Below are 15,693 nucleotides of genomic sequence, written 5' to 3'. Positions count from 1 at the left end.
GGAAATTAAATAATATTTCTATATTAGATATTGGTTAAAGAGGAAGTTTCAAGGGAAGTTAGAAATATTTTGAGAGGGGAGTGGTACTAGCTCTAACTATAATTGTGGATTTGTTTGTTTGTTCTTAGCGTTCTTTCAGTGTTTTTTGCTGCGTGTATTTTGAAGCTCAGTCATTAGGTGCATCAACATAGGATGTTTATGTCCTCCTAATTGACTGGTTTACCATGATGAAATGATTCTCAGGATCTCTCGTAATACTCTTTGCTCTGAAATCTACTTTGATATTAATGTCATCACGCCCATTTTCTTTGATTAGTAATAGCAGGGCATAATTTTTTCATTCTTTTAATGACCTATATCTTTATATTTAAAGTTGGTTTCTTGTAAGCAAGATATAATTGGGTTTTGCCTTTTATCCAATCTGATAATTGCTGCCTTTTGATTAGAGTGCTTAAGCCAGTACCTTGAATGTGATTACAGATATGTTTGGGTTTAGAACCTAGAAGCAGGAGTTATTCAACCATCTGATGCCCATTCAGGGAAAGCCTCACAGAGACTAAAACCAACAGAACACAAATCAGAGCTAGAGAGGGAGAGAAACCAGGCCCTGGTGACATTATCTGAGCCACTGAATCTGGCTGTCCCTGTGGCTGGACTAACCCTAGATCTTCAACAATCTCCATAAATCCTCTTTGTAGGTAAGTCAATTAGAGGTGACTGAGTTCCCTATTCAACCTCAATTTCAACCCGAAAGAGTCCCAACTGACCTAAGAAGGTTCCTCTCAGAGTTCCCATCGTGGCTTAGTGGTTAATGAATCCGACTAGGAACCATGAGGTTGCAGGTTCGATCCCTGGCCTTGCTCAGTGCGTTAAGAATCCGGCATTGCTGTGAGCTGTGGTGTAGGTTGCAGACAGGACTCAGATCCTGCATTGTTGTGGCTGTGGTGTAGGCCGGTGGCTACAGCTCTGGTTAGACCCCTCCATATGCCTCGGGAGCAGCCCAAGAAATGGCAAAAAATAAATAAATAAATAAAGTTTCCTCTCTCTGGAAAGGAATGACTTGAACATGCCTATAGGTTAAAAGAAGGCTGACAGAGAAGAAAATTACTTCAGAGATAATAACATAAAAGAAAAACACACCTTTATTTATTTAGCCAGGGTAATACAATATTGTCTTAAATTTTCTTTCTGTTATATGTACATCCCTATCACCATCTAGTGTCTCTGAGGCAAAGTAAGAGCTCAACATCCAAAGAATAATTATGTGCCATGGTCTACTTAGGAAAGGCAAAACTCTTTTGAGAACACTTTTTTAATTCCTACAACTCTATCATTGCTCATTTATTTATATGGCTAGCTCCCACTTAACCTTCAAAACTAGTTCAAGGGTGTTAAACCCTGGAAGGGTGTTAAACTCTGGAAGGATGTCCCCTTAATTTTTTCTCAACCCTATACCGCGCCTAAGCTAAATGAGGGCCCTCTTTGATGTCCCCTATGCTTCCTGCATACGGGGATCAGAGCCCTTTTAACCACCATGTGGCCACTTGATCGCCAGAACCACGAGGGCACCTACTGACTGGGGTGAGCTCCATTAAAACCATAGGGAAGCACAGTAAATGCAGGCACATGAGAGTTGAGAAGAAACTAGGTAACCACTACTCTCTCAGACACCCTCTCTTCAATTCTGTGTATGCTAATGAAAGAGTCTGCAATTTGCTGCTCTGAACTCAGGAAAAGCATTAGAAGAGACTTACTTTGTCTTAATGTCTAGCGTCTGCTTTTATTAACAGCTTTTTGGGGGCTGGCTACACTTATCCAGCTTTGAGGCTAAAGGGAAAATAAATTGCACCTAATTTACATGAAGTTAGAAGCTTAGGAAGAACCGCTTTCATCTGACGGCACACAGTATTGTGGAAGCAAACAGGCATGTACAAGCAATTATTTTCTTCTAGGCTCCCATTAAGGGGAAAAAAAAGAAAAAAGAAAAAAAAAAACCCAACAACCAGAGAAACCCTGCCCCATTTTTGAGTTTTTACTTCTACCTGGTGTGCTGCTGAAAATCAGATCTGATCAGAGAAAGAAGGGGTCTGTGCCTTTCTTTGTCTGTGTGTTGCCCTTTCAGCAAATTCCTTGATCTTTTCAGTGGACTGAAGAGAGATGGCGCAAATTGCAAATCCCCTTGGCAGGATGGTGAGATGGGATGCAGGCAAAAGCTTTTCCTGGACCACAGCAGAATTTCACTTAGTAAGTGTGAAAATTGTCCATTTTTAAAAAGTATTTTGGCTCCCTCCAGCTAGTTAATGTGAATAACAAACAGAGCAAACTGCCAACTCCGTATTTAGTCATTTCCTTCAAATTGATTCTTTCCTTAGTCACTCAAATTTAACATCCCTTACCTTGAAAACAGTTTGAGAAACTGAGAGAGGATGTGCAAAACCTGTCAGAACACAACCTGAGACAGTCTGGAGCAATGGCTACGTGAATTATCAAAGGTGAGTCATGGTTCTCTTTGTTATGCTATAGTCCTCAGAAACTGTTCCTTGAGATGGACACTAAATGCAAAGATAAATTATGAGTGCCATCTCTCAGCCCAGGCTCTCTAGGAAGCTGAGCCTGAAGCAAGAATTGAGGTATGGATGCTTTCTTTGAGAGGTGCAAGCCCAGGAAGAGGTGAGACTGATGAAAAGTGGAACTGAGACAAAGAAAGATATAAAGCAATGCTCTGTGATTCATTCCTAGGCTGACTAGTCCTTTACAGCAGCACATCACAAAAAGATGTAGCAGATCATTCAACAGGTTCATTTGCTAGTGCTTTGGGACTTTTCCAGAAGGGCTGCAAAGAGGAATTGCATCTCAGAAAATTCTATAAAGAGAAGAAAGGAAGTGGGGTTTATCTGCCCAGCTCACTCCCATTTCCCATCTCCTTTTCGTTAAGGTCTACCCCTTGAAGAGCTAATTCTCCTGCAGGCACCGGTTGTGTCATCCAGCCCCCTGGTGGTCACTGGGAAAACCAGATTGTACATGTTGTTTCTGAGGCAAGGCAATAAACCACGTAGTACCCCTGAGGATGATTTTGGGCGGGCACAGTGGGATGATCCTTCAGGTGGAATGATTGGTCGGGATCAGACTGTAAGAGGTCTGCTGGATTAAACTTTATCTGGGAGGCAGAGAAGAATCATGAGAAAGATTCTGGCAGTGAAATGACAAGAGGAGCGAAGAGGCATTGGGAGAAGATAAATCTAGCCGCAGCATGGGTGTAACTTCCAGGGTGTGGAGGGGCAAGTGCCTGGGTGGGGCAGGTTGAGAAGGGCAGAAAATAACCAGAGAGGACAGATAAGGGAAACCACGAGGGCAGCAGAAGTTGGCAGAAGCAGTCTGAGACAGAGACCCTGAGCTAGAGGAGGAGGGAAGAACAGAGGCAGGCAGAAGCATCCGAGGGGAGGACCTCAGAGGAAACGAGGTTGTGCTTTCTCATCCCAAGTGACTGGTTTTGAAACTTGGCCATGCCTCCGGTTCACCTAGAAAGAACTTTTTTTGGGCCGTGCTAGTGGCATGTAGAAGTTCTCAGGCCAGGATGGAAACTGGGCCACAGCCACAGCAGTGACCCAAGTCGCTGGAGTGACAATGCTGGATCCTTAACCCACTGCACCACCAGGGAACTCCACATAGAACTTGTTCAAAAATACAAATTCTGGAGTTCCCTAGTGGCTCCATGGGTTAAGGATGTGGCATTGTTACCGCTGTGGCATTGGATCTGGCATTGGTCGCTGCTGTGGTTCCCTGGCCCAGGAATTTCATGGGTGTGGCCCAAAAATTAAATAAATAAATAAAAATACAGATTCCTAGTTCCCATTCTTAATCTTCTGAATTGGAAGTGGAAGGGTGAGAGAGGCAGTAAAAATATAGATATTTATACGATCTCTACCACTAGCCGTCATCTCCTGCCAGAAATATGGACGGCCCCTGTTAGTCTCTGGCCTCCCCTTGCCCTCTCTCATGCTCTATGCTCTTCCAAAGGACAACCAGAGTGACCTTTCAAAAGCCAAAGTCAGATCTTATCTCTCATCTGCTCTAAACTTCCAGTGCCTTCCTATCGTACTCAGTAAAAACCCTAAATCCTTTCAATGGCCTAAAGGTCTCTCCTAATCTTCACCCAGTCTCCAGCTCCCTGCTTCATTTCCTAAGTCTCTCTCTACCCTAACTTGCTCATCTTCACTCACTGGCCTCAGATTGTTGGTTTTTGAAGAAGTAAAACAAAATAAATATTCTCCTACCTCAGGACCTTTGCATGTGCCAGTCCTTCTGCATAATGGCTCTCAGTCCAGATATCCCCCCAGATGTCCACATGCCTCCTTCTCTCATTTCCTTCAGGCTTTTGCTCATGTATCGCCTTATCAGAGAGGTCTTCTCAGACCACTTGTCTACAATAACATCCCATCCCCTCTATGACCCTCCCTAGGTTCTGGTTTTCTTCATAGCACTTATGACTCTCTGACATATTATCTTAAGTGTTTATCACACTCAATGTAACCTCCACATGAGCTAAACTTTGTCTTGTTCACTGCTGCACCCCCATGTCTAGAGTACACGTTAGAGACATAGTAAATACATTCAAATGAATAAAATTATTTATTAGCTTCCCTCAAGTGAATCTTATGCACCCAGCCTGGTGTACAGCCTGGCAGCTAATATGAGGTAGATTCCCAAGTATCACCGTGTGAATGTGATACAGCATTTCTCTCAACCAGCACTGCTTTCATTGACATTTAGGGAACAGACACCACACAAGCCCATTCTTTTAAAACTCTCCCTCCCTCCCCTTAGTATGGAGTTAGACACCAGCTCCGGGCACATGAGGGAGCAGAATCTCTACTCATTCTGTTCTCTGCCTGGTTCTCCAAGGCAACCACATCCCCCTGTTCTCATCGGGGTGAGAACAGGACTGTATCCCTATAGGCCTGGAGATGTGCCAGGACATCACAGGAGCCACAGACAGTGTGAAGAACTCAGAACTTGTTGAGTGTCACTTTCTTTGGCTGTAAAATTTGTCTCTTTTGGTTTTTAATTTCCAATCGGATAGCCTTAGAACTTAAATGACATACTAGGAGTAACACAACAAGGAAGCAAATCACATTGAGTAACAGTGAAAGGAACAAGCAGATTAATGATACTGCCTGTGTAACGAGAGCCTCATCAATGACATAAAGTTTTCACAGATCTTATCCCACCTTGAACCTCCCAAGAACCCTGTGATGGAGAAAGTGCCAACCTCCAAGCCCCCATTTTGTAGTCAAAGAAACAGGGGCTCATAAATGTTGGTTGCCCTCCTGATTAAAAAATAAGCCAAAGACCTTAACAGACACTTCACCAAAGAGGATACAAGGGACATAAGCACAGGAAAAGAACCCCACATCATATGTTATCAGAGAAATATAAATTAAAACAAGATACCACTACACACCAGTTACACTTGGCCAAAATTCACAACACTGATATCAAATGCTGGTAAGAGTGTGGAGCAACAGGAACTCTCATTCATTTTCAATGCTTTGGAAAACAGTTTGGCGGTTTCTTACAAAATTAAACACACTCTAATCACTTGCTATAGCAATGGTCTCCTCGGTACGGTCCCAAGGGAGGGAAAAACTTGTGGGTACACCAAAACCTGCACCCAGACATTTAGAATAGTTTTATTCACAATGGCCAAAATTTGGAAGCAATGAGCTGTCCTTCAGCGATTGAATGGTTTCTGTAAGTGGTGGTACATTCAGACAAACAATGAACTGTTACTCAGCACTTAAAAAGAAAAAAAAAAAAAAAAGCCACTAAACCCATGGAAAGACTTGAAGGAATCTTAAGTGCATGCTACTAACTGAAAGAAGCCAACCTGAAAGGGCTACATGCTGTGTGATTTCAATTATATGACATTCTGAAAAAGGCAAAACTATGAAAATAGGAACAAAATAACATCAGTGTTGCCAGGGGATCCGGTGGGTGGAGGAATAAGCAGAACCCAGAGGATTTTTAGGGCAGTGAAAATACTCCGTATAATACTATAATGACGGATATATTATATTATACATTTCTCCAAGCCCATAGAATGTACAAACCCCAAAGAGAATCCTAATGTAAACTCTAAACTTTGGATGATTATAATGTGTCAATATAGGTTCATCAATGGTAATAACTGTACCATTCTGGTGGGGGGGTGTCGATAAAGGGGTGAGATAGGGGATGGAGTGGGGTGGGGGGGAGTGTATCGATACTTTCCACTTAGATTTGCTGTGAACCTAGAGCTACTCTAAAAAAACTGTCTGTTGTTTTTTTTTTTTTTTTAATAAATCTGATTGGCGCATAGTTGACTCAGAAAGTTGTGTTTGTTTCAGGTGTACGTACAGCCAAGTAAATCAGTTATACATGTAAATATATTTGTTCTTGTTCAGATTCTTTTACTATATAGGTTATTACACAGTACTGAGTAGATTACCCTGTGCTATACAGGAGCAAGACCACACAGTTTTAAACAAATTCAAAATCAGCTGTGGGACCCAGTCTCTGGATTCCCAGTGTTTCCCTTTTTGACTCACCAGGGCCATTTATCCTCTTCCAGTTTAAGTCTTTTTTTTTTTAATTGAGTTTAAAAAAAAACAAAAAAACAAAAAAAAAAACAGCTGTGTTTTCTGTAATGACACTTCCAGCAAGGAAGCTATTGAAACTCAGACCCTTCTGTTTCCAAATCCCAAGCTATTTCCACTACACCATTTAATATGATAGAGGAGGGAGTTCCTGTCGTGGCTCAGCAGAAACTAATATCCATGAGGACACAAGTTCGATCCCTGGCCTCACTCTGTGGGTTACGGATCTGGCATTGCCATGAGTTGTGGTGCAGGTCACAGACACGGCTTGGATCCCAGGTCGCTGTGGCTGTGGTGTAGGCCGGCAGCTGTAGCTCCTATTCGACCCCTAGCCTGGGAACCTCCATATGCCATGGGTGAGGCCCTGAAAAGAAAAATAATAATAACAACAATAATAACATAGAGGAGAGTTAACTTGAATCTATGCTCACATCATTTATTATATTAGTGCCATCATCATCACTGTACCTGCTGTCTGTGGAGCTCTTGGTTTGTGCTGGGCTGGAGCTAAGGGCTTTACGTGCATTATCCTATGGAAGCCCCACAAAGACCTAAAAAGGAGACACCATTATTACTTTAATTTTCAAAAAGGAATTTGAGGCCAAGAGGTTGAGGAACATTTGCACAGCTAACAAAAGAAGGTAGAGAAAAAACTGGACTTTGTATATAATTCCAGAGCCAAGTTCTTAACCACAATCTCATATTTTCTCTACTAAAAACTTAGTGTTGGAGTTCCCGTTGTGGCTCAGTGGTTAACGAATCCAGCTAGGAACCATGAGGTTGTGGGTTTGATCCCTGGCCTTGCTCAGTGGATTAAGGATCCGCCTTTGCCGTAAGCTGTGGTGTGGGTCGCAGATGTGGCTCGGATCCCTCATTGCTGTGGCTCTGGTGTAGGCAGGTGGCTACAGCTCCGATTCAACCCCTAGCCTGGGAACCTCCATATGCTGTGGGAATGGCCCAAGAAATGGCAAAAAAGACAAAAAAAAAACAAAAAAAAAACAAAAAAAAAAAACCTTAGTGTTGAAACAGCGATGTCACCAAAGATCATATCCTCATCTTCTCTTTACTATATTTTAAGAAAAACCTCTTTCCAAACTTTCTCCATATCTGAAGTCTTGATGACCTCCCCCTCCCCAATTCTGTCTCCATACTAAAATTCAAGTAAAATCCCCAAAAGACAATTGGACAGGGAAAATCCTCTACTTTGAAAATTACCACTGATTACAAATCACTTCCATGATGAAAGCTAAGCTCAGTATCCTCTCATCATGTGAATGTCCGACCTGAATGAGTCCTAACCTGCGTTTTCGGGCTCATTCTTGCAACTTCACTCTGTTCAACCTATGCTGCATCCCCACTGTGGTGTCACCGGACTTCTCTGTGCCTTTTTACTAATGCTCTTTCTGCCTGAGACACTCACCTGTCTCCTCCAACTGGCAGACTGGTACTCACATGAACCAATTGGTATGGCTTAGGTTATGCTATAAAAACAAGCAATAAACTCTCAGTAACATAAAACTAAAGTGACATCACATGCTGAGAAGAACTAGTCTGATTTCTCCTTACTCCAATATGCAGGCTTATAGCGCAACCCTCAGGTGAAGTGTTTTCAGGAACTAGGGTAGGGGATATAAAAGAAAGAGTGATAAATTTGCATTGATTTTTAAAGGTTTTATTCAGAAATAATTCCAATCACTTTCATTGACAAAAGCAAGCTACATGCCTGGATCCAGGCACATGCTGAAAGTCATTAGGTTTGGAATATGCCAGGAGATTGTGATGGAGGAAGACTCTAAGGGAGGAGGGTTTGAAATGACGGACTTTGGGAGCTTCCGTCGTGGCTCAGTGGTTAACGAATCCGACTAGGAACCATGAGGTTGTGGGTTCAATCCCTGGCCTTGCTCAGTGGGTCTAGGATCTGGCGTTGCTGTGAGCTGTGGTGTAGGTCACAGACGTGGCATTGCTGTGGCTGTGGTGTAGGCTGGCAGCTACAGCTCCAATTAGAGACCTAGCCTGGGAACTTCCATATGCCATAGGTGTGGCCCTAGAAAAGACAAAAAGAAAAAAGAAAAGAAATGATGGACTTTGGTATCTGACCTGGATAAGAAAAGAAGTGAAGTCATAATGGGATATTTGACACTGGTGAGGCCATGAATCAGAGACCTCTATAAGACTGAAGCTGAATATCTTGGGAAGCACTCTCTATTTATTGGGAAAGATACATACAAACACGTTTTTGGAGGGAGGCAGTTCAACCCACAATAACTAATTATCTACTATTTTCTTATTTATTTAAATACATATATTTAAACATTTCTCCTCCAACTAGAGTGTGAGCTCTGCAAGAGCAGGGACTTTGTCTTATTCACCATTATATCCACAAAGGCTGGAACAGAGCCCAGCAAAGTGTGGATGCTCAATAAAAAGCTGATAATGAATGAGTAAATGAATAAATGAGTGAGTCATGGATGTCTTAAACTTCCATTGCACTCCGGAAAAAGCTGATAAATGACCCCATCACCCTGGCATGGTAGAAAGACTCCAAAAATGATAACCGTTACCATCTCACCTCTCTGTGCCTTTCTTCCATCAAAAAGTGGAGTTTATTTTTCCTTCTTTCAAATCTAAGAACACTCTAGGACGGCTCTGATCAACAGAATGCAGCAGACACACATTCTGGGACCGCTCAGCTCAGACGAGAAGCTAGAATTTTCTAGCTCCTTCCTCTTGGAACTCAGTTGCCATAATGTACTAATAAGCCACCTGGAAAGGCGGTAGAGAGGAGAACCGGGTCCTCTGTTTGACAGCTACCGCTGAGCTCTCAGCTGACAGCACCAACTCCCTGTCACGAAGGAACCACATTGACACCCCGGGCCAATCTAGGCTCCGCAGCCCCTAAACACCCCATGGAAGGAAGCCACAACCCAGCTAATACCAATCAACCCCCAAATTCGCAAAAAAATAATACAATGGTGGTTGTCTTAAACCACTAAGTTGGGTGTGTATATGTGTGTGTGTAGGGGGGGATTTGTTCATTTGTTACACAGTGAGAGAGAAATGAAACAGAAACTAGCACCTGGTAATGCAATCCTACTGTAAGAAAAACCTAAAACGTGTAGGATTAGTTTCAGGAGCAAAAAATCAATAGAGACCTGAAGACTTTCAAAAAGACTGTTAGTGAAGGCAGCAGAGCAGTGAGGAAATTGCTCTAGATTGCTAAAGCAAGGTGGATGCAATTTATGTACCAAAAGGAATTTTATTGAACCTGTTGCCTGTGGTAACACCACAAATAGAAAGGGTGCCCCATGAACTTATGGCTCAGGCTAAGGAGATTTCCAGGCAAAAGGCTGAACGTGTCAACTGGCTTCTTTCAGCTTCCTAGGCTATGATAAATACAAGAAGAAAGGAATGCTCTAAATAAAGAACCACTGGAGCAGAATTTAAAGGAAATATAGATGGTCCAGGAAATCCTCTAGGAAGCAAAAAGTCCTCAAAGCAAAAAAAAATGGCTATAAGGCAAAGACCACATCTAGGGTGCTGCCAATAAAACATAGCCTCAGTGCAAAATTCAGACCAAAGGTGAAGCTCCAAGATCTTCTGCAAAGACCTTGGAAATATTTAAGTTGCGCTGAGAGACCTTTAGGCCAGACAAAAACACTTCTGAAAATCTTAAGGGCATGACCTGTAGACCCCCAACAAAAGAGCTGCTAAGCATATTAAGGCTGCTATTCCATAGCATCTTTGATGCCATTACATATCTAGTAAACTAGCAAAAATAAATAATAATGTTAACAATCCAGTGTGGGTGTGGCTTCAAGGAAACATCCTGCTGATAATGCTGTAAAACTGCTGCAATCTTTTTAAAAAGCAGTCTGGCAATAGGCAATAATTTTCTTGTCTCTTTTCTAAATAATTCATCTTTTGGAATATTGACCTAAGGAAATGACCCCAAAAAGATAATTTTAAAAGCCATGGGTCTAAACAAACCTTCACAGTCACATTATTTATAATAGAAAGAAACTGGAAACAGCCCAAATGTCCAAAAATAGAAATATGGATGAGCAAACTGCGGCATATTTACATGACGGACGGCTCTATAATCATTAAAAAGACAAGTTTATGGATTGTGTTAACTCAAGGTTATGTGGGCCTGAAATATTATTAATCAAGAGCAAAGTTCAAAATGGTTTAAGTGCAAAGCTATTTTAACTCCCTAAAAATCAGTACTGCCTATACATTTTTCCTAAAATAAAGAAAATGTGCATGTAACAGTTTAATGTTTAGTATGTTTGTAAAATTCAAAATACTTGATGTCCTAGTTTGAAATGAAGAGGATTTTTTGCTTATTACTAGAAAAAAAGGGAATTTAAGTCATATATATTTATGTGTATGGGGTATGTTTTGTTGATTAAGAAACGCTGTCAGGGACCTACATTATGCTCAGCCCTTCATGACACACAGCAATAGAACAAAGGAAAAGTGAGATTTAATCTCTGGGTTCAAAGCATTCAAGGGGGAAAAAAAAATAGGAGAGATGATAGTATAGATGAATATTTTTGTTGCTGTTTAGTTCTGTGGAAAAGACCAAAGGCAAAGCATATTTTTATTTGTTTTTGTTTTTTTTTTTTTTTTTTGTCTTTTGTCTTTTTTTGTTGTTGTTGCTATTTCTTGGGCCGCTCCCGCGGCATATGGAGGTTCCCAGGCTAGGGGTTGAATCGGAGCTGCAGCCACCGGCCTTCGCCAGAGCCACAGCAACGCCGGATCCGAGCCGCGTCTGCAACCTACACCACAGCTCACGGCAACGCCGGATCCCTAACCCACTGAGCAAGGGCAGGGACCGAACCCGCAACCTCATGGTTCCTAGTCGGATTCGTTAACCACTGCGCCACGATGGGAACTCCCATATTTTTAAAATTGTGTTTTTAGAAACACTAAGTTTTATAAAAAACCTTCGTAGGTTTTGTTCTGTATTTTGTAAATGGAATTAGGCTTTGGGTAATTTTATGAAATTGTCTATTTTTAACTACTATTTTTATTGGAAAAGGTTGATTTTTAACCATTATCTTTATTTTAAAATGTTCTTTTGCAGCTCCCACTGTGGCACAACAGAGCTCCCAGCAGCAACTTGGGAGCACTTGGATGGGGGTTTGATCCCCAGCCTGGCACAGTGGGTTAAGGATCCGGCTTTGCTACAGCTGCGGCTTAGTTCCCAGCTCCGCTCAGCTGATCCCTGGCCTGGAAGCTCTATATGCCATCAGGCAGCCAAATAAATAAATAAATAAATAAAAATTAAAAATTAAAAAAAGTAGGAGGTATATATATATTCACAGATTTATTGCAAGGAAGTTGTTTACATAATTGTGGGGCCTAAATAGACAAGCCTGAAATCCATAGCACAGGCCATCAGGAAGGACAGGATAGAACTCTAGGACACAGGCTGAACAACTGTACACAGGCAGAATTTCTCCTTCCTCAGGGAAACCTCAGTTTTGCTCTTCAAGTTCTTTCAGCTGAACCCGGCCCACCCAGATTACCTAGGGGAAAAGTAAAATAATCCCTAACTTAAAGCCAACTGATCATGGACTCCAATCATATCTAAAAAATATCTTCACAGCAACACCTAGATCAGCTGAATTATTTTATTGAATAACTAAAAAATGTAGCCTCGTTAACATAGTTGACGCCAAAAAGACCATCACAATCCACCTCTTGTCCAACTTGGCACACACGCCTCCCTGAACCACAGTAAATCTCTAAGTAAAGATAATAACAAGTCATACTTCTGCTTAGCAAGATACAGCTAGCATGTGTGCCACCAAATCACACTAACCCATTCTCTAGAAGAGGATGCAAAGTCCTTAGAGGGTTTTCATTCTTCTTGGCTGTTCTCTAACTTAAACACTGTGATAGAAATTTACCTTTTACTGACATATCTTATGTTTGATGATAGGGGATAAGAGGAAAGAAAAAAATATTTGCTTAACATATATACAAACATATTCATAAAAATACTTACAACAATTAGTCCTCATTCCTGCAACTGGTCACCTGGTCATAATATTTATAATTACATTTGTCTACTTCCCATTCCATGTTCTCTTTGCCTTCAGCAATCACCTCAACCAGCCCTGGTTCTGACCCAGTAGGGTAACCCAGGTCTTCTTTCCTCAAGGGCCTGGGGCCTTAGCAGTTCAGCCTGAACTGGGTTGTAATTTTCCACTGACTCTAATCATAGAGCATAGCAGTACAGAGATAGCCTTAAGGGATCGCCTGTATTCCAGGCATCCTCTTCCTTACCTGCATTGTGTTATGGATGCCCAATTTCTCCTTGATAATTAGGATCAAACATTCTTCTCTATCTACTGATTTAGCAACATGAGGACCCCAAAGGGACCAGGTGATAGTGTCAACTTCCAGTTCAATGGAAACATCATTGTGTCTCTTGCAAAGCTATTCCTCCCTTTGGAATTTACATCTCTAGACCAGAAAAGCCTATAGCCACAGGGAGGAGAAGAAGAAAATTGCTAGTAGATTACCAACCACTCACATTTCTACCCTTTGATAGACTCATGAGCCTCGCCTGTGAGAAACATAGCTTCGTAGAATGCACACTGATTTAGAACGCAGACAGAAACCTAGAGGTCATTTCCTAGCCCTGCAAGGTGTGGCCACGTACCTGGTACTGCAATTGGAAAGCCATTCTGCCTCAGGATGGTGGATGTTGGCAGCAAAATGGTAGTACTTAGCCGCCAAAGGGAAGGTGGATAGTTACCATAGTTACAACAGAGTCCAATCAGTAATCAGAACAGTCTGACTCAAGAGACATATAGCTTTGATTAGCTGATCTTAGGGTCCCATGTAGCAGATTAGTAGTTGCCATAGGCTGGGTAAAAGGAGGAGCTGTGGAAGGCCTGCCAATGGGTACAGGGTTTCTTTTGAGGGATGGCAAAAATATTTCTAGAATTAGATAGTGGAGATGGTTGCAAAACTACCTGTAAAAATCCCTAAATTGTGCACTTCAAAAGGGTGAATTTTATCATATGGAGTTTAGGATATTCAGTAAAACAAAGAAATAATTTACAACGTCTTTACTTCTTTCCAAAGAAAGATGTATTCAATACAGGTTTATTTTAGAAAATTAGAAAGTACAAACAACACAAAGAAGAAAATGAAATCACCCAAAAATCACAACAAAGGAATGGGAGAAAAAGATATAATTTCAATTTTCAAAGGACTTATATTTTGGTCCTCTCTAGCTTAATATACAAGCTAAATGCAATCTGATATAAAAGTACTATTAAAGCTATGACCTGTATACTTCAGGGACTAAGTATTTCCGGATATTCTTTCCCCAGATGTGTGCAGATAGGATACACTGTCTGCTAGCTTCCTCGTTCCCCCAACCATCCATTATAATTAATGGGAAGATGCCTGTTTCAGGAAGAAAAGCCACTCCACCCTCTGGCAATGGCTATGCCTTAGGTTGGCTCTTGGAGTGGTTGCTCAGCTGTAGGTGCTCTGGCAGAAAAGACTGGGCCAAGAAATACTGGTGAATCTAACTCTAGTTGGAGGACTTTTCGAAGGCATTTTTGCCTTTTGTCATTTTTGTCCCTCAATACACAATGTTCAGCAGTTGCCATGGCTTGTGTTTGCTGCTACTACCCATGCTCTGGGGGAAGCTCAAAAAACAAAGGGTGAAGCTTGACAGGACCTTCTCCACCTTCCTAGGTATTTGTGGAGCATCAGGAGCTCTTCAGCTTGAAGACACATTAGCAAAGTCTGTGGAGTAGCTACCACTGTCTAAGAAATCTAATGACACCTTTCATGGGTGAGGTCAAGTCCAACATTTTGCGGGGTCACCTTCGAGACGACTGTGAAATCTTTCTCTAAGATCAAAATGGGATGATCTGGAGCTTCAGAGACTCTCTCCAGAAGAGCTGAGAAGTGATCACCTGCAATCACTTTCCTCTCTCCCAGTGCCCTCCCCTCACTGTCTGCAGCCAGCGAGCCAGCAAGAAGGCTCCCAGCAGCCACCATCACATCAGCCATGCAAGAGGCAGCCTGGAAACCATTCTCCATGGAGAACCTGATGAATTACTTAACTGTGCATGTTCAGCAGAGGATGCTTTGCTCATGATTTCTGATTCATCCCACTTTCACTTTTGTGGTACGAAAATGGGGTACAAGAACGATCCCTTCTCCATCCGTTGAAACAGTGTTTCGGTTCTGATGGATCAGCTAAGGGCAGGAAGAATTAAAGGGCTTTGCATCATGAGAAACTACATTACAAAATCCTAACCAAGAATTATGTGGAGAGAGAGAAAGAAAAGATGAAGCGATGCGGCAACACTGGGGGAGGAGGCGGAAAGGGGCCAAACCTCCAGGCTTCAGAGCCCTACTTCCTAGTATTTGCTTCCCACTCATTGCTTTAAATATCAACTCTTTTGTGTTTCGCATCCTTGTAATCAGTTCTTGTCAGGAGGAACTGTATTGTGAATTCACACCTTTCATTCCTAGGACTGTGGCTGGATGAGTTCATAGAACCTGAAAGATCATCCTGAATAAGGTCCTAAGAGGAGAGATGAGGATGAAAAGGAAGCGAGGCAAGAGGGTGGTTCTCTCCAAGGAAAGGAAAGCTGGACCCACTTGACACCAGGAAAGGCCTAGGAGAGGGCTGAGTATTCAATATCCGACTAAAGTTAGCAAGGAGGGCTTTTGTTGGGGCCTCAGTCACACGCTGATCCCTGAGAAGTAACAAGGCCTTATGTTCAGGGTAGGGATACAGGCATCAGAGTCAGCGCTACTCTTAGGCCAAAGGGTTCTATCACACAGACACAGACACACATGCGCGTGCGCACGCGCGTGCACACACACACACACACACACACACACACGCTCTTTCTCCCTGTCTCTCCCCAAGTGATTCTAGAGTGGGTCCTGGTACAGAATGAGAGCCAGAATGGTTTGCAAAGCCACCTGAGTTATTCTGCTTTATGACCTCATCTATGACCCAGCCAGTTCCCTGGGTTAACACCCAAAGCCACAGAAAGCTCTCCTT

At 42.2% G+C, this 15,693-nt stretch overlaps 1 long non-coding RNA gene across 1 annotated transcript in view; it reads right to left on the bottom strand.

The window, feature by feature from the left end:
- LOC110260425 overlaps positions 7,103-15,693 on the bottom strand; it is a 31,589-nt gene continuing 22,998 nt past the window's right edge. The window contains exon 3 of the long non-coding RNA XR_002343690.1: positions 7,103-7,186. This is a non-coding gene — a long non-coding RNA (uncharacterized LOC110260425). The remainder of the gene's footprint in view (positions 7,187-15,693) is intronic.

Source organism: Sus scrofa, chromosome 4, assembly GCF_000003025.6.
Source record: "Sus scrofa isolate TJ Tabasco breed Duroc chromosome 4, Sscrofa11.1, whole genome shotgun sequence".
Classification (NCBI taxonomy): Eukaryota; Metazoa; Chordata; class Mammalia; order Artiodactyla; family Suidae; genus Sus; species Sus scrofa.
This window is presented reverse-complemented; position numbering and strand designations above follow the sequence as displayed.